The following is a 6,000-nucleotide window of genomic DNA, read 5'->3' on the forward strand; positions in this document are numbered from 1 at the left end:
ATTCACTAAGAAAAACACATATCTTTTCCGGGTTTGATAATCTTGCACCTATCATCCAAATGGTGTGAAATGTAAGGGAAAGGGAAAGATACGGTGTATAAATCATAACTTTGAGTTTGTTGAACATGGAGAATCAACCAACCCAAATCTTAGTAGTTACTTGGATCCACTACCAACTAGCCCCACCATCTGATTACAAGACTCTGAACCTTTTACCTCATTCTAGGCTAGAAATAACAAGTTTTTGGTTTGATTATTTCAGGTACAGACCAACAGGGCGATGGAATGAGTAACACCATTCCATAATCAAGGATGGAGACAAATTTTTGTTGGGTTTAGCTCTTAACTCTATGAAGGTAATGCTTCACTTAGCTGCACAACCTTAGCTAGATAATTCACGGATGTGTAAATTGGATTATTTAGACATATGTATTAGAAAATTTGATGGTTTATTCAATCTCCTCAGACAAAAGGCTAAGAGATAAGGAATTGAACACATAGAACGAGATGGTATTGTTAAATGGGGAGGCGTGGGTGAACAGAATAGGGGTTATTAGTAATACCAATTTGTTTTGTACACGGAACCTTATGATTTTTACCATAAAACGAATAACAAATCTCTTTTATTCAGTCTCCCGCAACTTTTAATCTTCTTCGATACGCCCTGCTTTTCTCTATCCTTTTCTTTTAAGTCGAGTACTTTAAGTACCTTCCGAACTTCCTAATTTCAAATCACAAGTTAAACTCAAATTTTTTAAAACTTGCTCTGTGTAGATTGTTCCAATAGTTGGTGTTAGAATCTCAGCAGACGACATGGCTGATTGTAAACCTAGAATGTAAACTAATGCACTCACAAATGAGGTAAGAACATTGCTTTCAGGTGAAAAATTCTACATTGTCAGCTTGGAAATCGATGAATGATGAAAACTATTATTTAGAGGATATAAGACTCTAGAAGTTAAGGGTATACTCATTTGATGTTCACATGCAACAACTGAACTTGATTTAACCTTTCATGATGGTCTATTGTAGGAGGAAAGACAAGGGGCTTTGATGCGATTGTCGCTGCTGCGCAGTGGTTAATTTCCTAGAGACGTTCTTGCATTTGTCCACGGAGAAACACTCCAAGATGACAGGGTCAATAGACGAGCATCTCCGGATATTCAAGGTCCCAGTTCTCTTTCACGCTAATACCTGTAAGTTTCAAGGGGGAGAAAAATCAATAATTACTGCCCATCAATATAAAATGTCGGTGCAAGCAGATCACTCTTTCATCATGAAAAATGAATTTATGTAGGCTTTCGTCTTCAATTATATTATCTATACATGTATATGATTGTGCACATGATATAATTGCTCAATTTCAAAATTTCCAGAATTGCATTGAATCATTACCAGATTGATTGTGCACATGATATAATTGCTCAATTTCAAAATTTCCAGAATTGCATTGAATCATTACCAGATGTAGCTTTTTAGGTTTTTTTTTTGTTTTGTTTCAGTTCTCTCTTATTTTGATTCTTATTGTTAATGGAACAATATAATGACCGGTTCGGCGATGACTGAACTGGGACTAAAAAGTCACGAGTATGCACAGCTTGGCGATCATTCCTCCGTACTGAGGGTATTCTGCGATCTTAATTTTATGATTTTTTAAAAATTTATATTGGTTTAGTACTAAGAGATTGTTGTGGTAATTATTTGCAGGAAAAACTGTCAGCTGGGTAAATTGCTAGACTAAAGTTTCTGATAACAATGTAACATATCTCAAGCATTCCCCGAAAGTAAGCATAAGATTTATTTCTCATGTATTTACCTAATCACATAGTTAAGGCTCTCTCTTTGTGCCCCACTCAGTCTTACCTTAATTTTTGGACATCCCTTGATATATTTGCTGACATATCTTATTAGGGCGATAATGAATCAAGATGATCAATGGAAATAATAACGTCATAACCTTGATATAGTCATTATAGGATTTTTTGGCACTTGATGGAAACATTTTGTTGGATCAAAGGGATTTTGTCCATAGCATTGAATCAACGTTGTGGGAATTATGGATAATATTCTATGAATTGTTACTCCTTGGATTATGGTGTGGTCTTCCTGCTAATTTTGGTAATTTGTTTTGCAGATGTGAGGTGTAAACTACATCGTCTAAAGCTAATTTGGTGGTAATTTTCTATTAATTGTATAGTACTGATTGAACACCATCATCTACCTATATAAAGGTAACCATCCATTCACAAATGCTAAATGCATGTTCCTCTTTGGGTGGTAGAACCACTGCGTTAGTCAAGGACCAGTGGTTGAACAAGGATCAAAAAGAATAGCTTCGTGAAGTGGTGAAGGGTGGGTTTTACTAATCTTAATATAAGTATATAATAATCAGTATTACGTTTGCGTTTTTAGAGTTTACTCCCCTCTGGATTGTGACAGTCTGGCCTGAGGTGATGTTAGGTTTGCCGACAGGTTAATGTAAATAGGTAAAATCAGTCAAGATCATGAGCATTTGTTTGGGAAAGTGTATATACCTAGGTTTAGACTTATATTCTTTGCCGCAATTCCTTTGGACAACAGCAGAATAACAAAATTAAAGTGGTATAAAGCGCAGTTTCAACACCACCAAGGACAGGGTAACTGCTGGGGCAGAATGCGGTCAGAACCAATAAATCTCACCTGAGTTGAGGCACACTGACACCAAACCTGTGTACATCAGATACATTTGTATGCTAATTGAAAAAAGACTTGCAGTACCGAGTCTATATACATCTGCGTACAACCAATGCAAGAATATTGTCAGCTCAATGCATGTCTACTTTCTACACTAAAGATATAGCAAAAATATATTACATTAAACGAATGGTTCATTAATAAAGTATGTACACTAAATTCAAGATTAGTTACATGCATCTTTGTTTGTGGACTGATTAATTGGTGCTCAAGATTTAATAATGGATGGTCTAAATAATATTGGTGTTCCATGAGATAAAGAAAGTGACAGAGATAGACAAAGTGATGCAAATTTATTGTTCAAGACTTATCTTTCTTTCATTATTTTTGAAGAATTCAATTTAAATGCTCCATTAATGGAACCTTGAACTGGATCGATAAAATACTGTTGCATATCCAAAAGAAATCACTCTTCGAGAAATTGCTTGAATCCCTGAAGGCTTTTAGAGATATATACGAGTCCCCAGTAAAGATTATTTCATGAACATATCTGAGAATCTAATGGTTCAAATGCAGTTATCATTCTATGGTTTAATTTGGATAAAAGATCTTTAAAGAGCAAGGATACGAAGGGCTTTTCAATAGATGGGAAACTTCAACATATGAGTGAGGAGCATTGGTACTCGACGAAGGAAAAAATCTGATAAACAATCGCTGACTATTCGGGTGACACATAATTAACAAAGATGTTTTTGAGGTAGTTCAGGATACTGTATCAATATATAATAAATTTTATTCTCATTCAACACATGATATTCTAAGAAGGTTAGTCCTTCCTAGGAGAATGCGAAAGTTATCATGCGTTATAAACAAATTCAAGATGAAAGATGCTGCAACCTACCAGCGACCGAAGAAATTTTGGTAATTATATTAGAAGAAAGTTCTCAGGTACCTAGCCGAAGGAATATTATATTCCAAATTAAGGAAGAAAAGGGTTGTTTTCCAAATTTTGGGTGACATCCTACACACTTGCCCTTAAACTACATGATGTTTCCATATTGTGAGATGAGCTGGAAACCTGGCATGAAAAACATGGATCCTGCTATAGATAAACCACCATTGACTCTCAAATAGTCTTATAATTTTGTTTTTCTAGCTGATCGGCGAGTGTTCTACCATCATAAGAGCAAAAGAACTTTTTAAAGAGTTATTAGTGAATGCTTTGGAATCAACCGAACGGAATCATCTATACTATCTCAAGAAAATACAAGATACGATGCACGCCAATCGTCACGTTGGTGTAAATAAATTGGCATACGATGGGATGAAGCCTAACAAAAGAGGTAAAACCTATCGTGACTTCGACGTTTATTGGTAGTCCCAGCCATATGATTGAGATATATTAAGATTAATGGATATCACACATTTTAATCATCACTTACACATCTTCCGTATAATGACTATGATTCCCAGTTGGGTGGAGATCAAAGACAAGCTCCGACAACATCAATATGCTTATCATCGTTATATGCACGCTCTTTTGTTTTTGAATGGTCCCGAAAAAGTGTTTGGATAACTGATTGCACACGGGTTCAAGATTAAATTTCATAAATGCGCGTTTCCTCATATGCACTTTGTTTTTGAATGGTCCCGAAAAAGATTGAACTATGGATCAAGTTGAACATTTTGATTGTGAAGAATTTCCATATGAAAAAACTGACTCAATTTTGATTAAGCTGTTAGGAAATGTGTGGTACATGGTCCATCTGATAAGTATTTTGTGTGCATGAAAAATGGAAAATGTTGTAGAGCTAGCTTATCCTAAGAAACGTGTTGACAGTACAAGCATGGATGAATATGGATATCCTATTTATTGTCGACGTAATGAAAGAAGGGAGGTAATTGTTCGTAATGGATACATGTCATGATAACGTAGTATCATTTGTCAGTGAATGTTATGGGGAACAATTATACATGATGTAAAATATATTGCACCACCCGAGGCTATGTGGTGTTTATATGGTCATCCATCACATGAAGAAAAACCCAAAGTATCGTTGTTGGATTGTCTAATAAGTTAGTACGGTAACAAAAGACTATAATCAAGTCAACATTTATAGTGTACCCAAAATATTAATCCTACTAATTCCAAATCTTACACTTATAAATAACTTCCGCAACACTTTGTATCCGAAAAAATAAAAATGATGAAAAAGAAGACAACAGGGTTTTACGATTTCAAGAACGTACTTTTCCATCCATAATTCCGGTGAGTTGTACTACTTGCGCCTACTACTGATTATTCTAGAAGGTGCACATTCATATGACTTTCTAAAGACATTTAATGATGGGCTCATAGTGATACTTCACGCTACTTTTAAAGAAGTGCGCATTGCATTTTGAATTCTAGAAGATGATGGGGTTCTAGAATATCAAAGAAGCAAAGATGATGAAAACTGGACTTCAACTGAGAAACCATGGTCAAAGTAATGTGATCAAAGTTCAGATTAAATATATGTGTTGATTACTTATATTTCAAACAACGGGTGAGTACAACATCCGAAGCCAAATGCTGAACAAGTACTTGATTATGGATTGTATCTCTTGGATAAACAACTATATGAATATGGAAAGTCTTTTGATGATTTCAAAGATATTCAAAAACAAATACAAATTCAATAATGTCGATGGTGATAGATACATGTAGAATCATCGGTTGCTCCAACTTGCAGTACAAGATTCTGAAATCAATGAGGATATTATATGATACAGAGATTTGCTCAGTTGTTGGCATCACATGTTTTTACACTATGCATTTTTATAGTATACTTTTGTTATACAAAAAGTACGGATCACATATTCTTACAATCACAACCAATAAATAATGATTTTTTTATAGGGAAAGCCAATTCTTTTGGGGGGAAAACTGACTTTGGTCATAAGCAGTTGATCTTTGGTCAATACGGGGGGAAATGTAAAACTCTATTCATCTTTAGTTTTTTCCCGGTTTTCCAAGATCAGTATTACAAAAGATGAAAAAAATCATCCCAAGTCTTTTGCGCCTTTGATTCTCATGAATTTATTGTAATAAGGGCTATTTTGCGTTTCCTCCCCTCCCAAGATCGTTAATTAGCGTTTCCTCCCCAAAAAGATTAAAATTAGTGTTTCCTCTTATCGTTAGATATTCCGTCCAAGCCTTGGTTAGCTGACTCAGCACCTGTGCACACATGGCATAAACAAAATTTTTTATTAGTAAACTACCCAAAATAACCTCATCCCCAAGATTAAGAAGATTGCTTCATAATTCGTCAACCAAACACGACATTC

The sequence above is a fragment of the Papaver somniferum genome, chromosome 1 (genome assembly GCF_003573695.1).
Source record: "Papaver somniferum cultivar HN1 chromosome 1, ASM357369v1, whole genome shotgun sequence".
Classification (NCBI taxonomy): domain Eukaryota; kingdom Viridiplantae; phylum Streptophyta; class Magnoliopsida; order Ranunculales; family Papaveraceae; genus Papaver; species Papaver somniferum.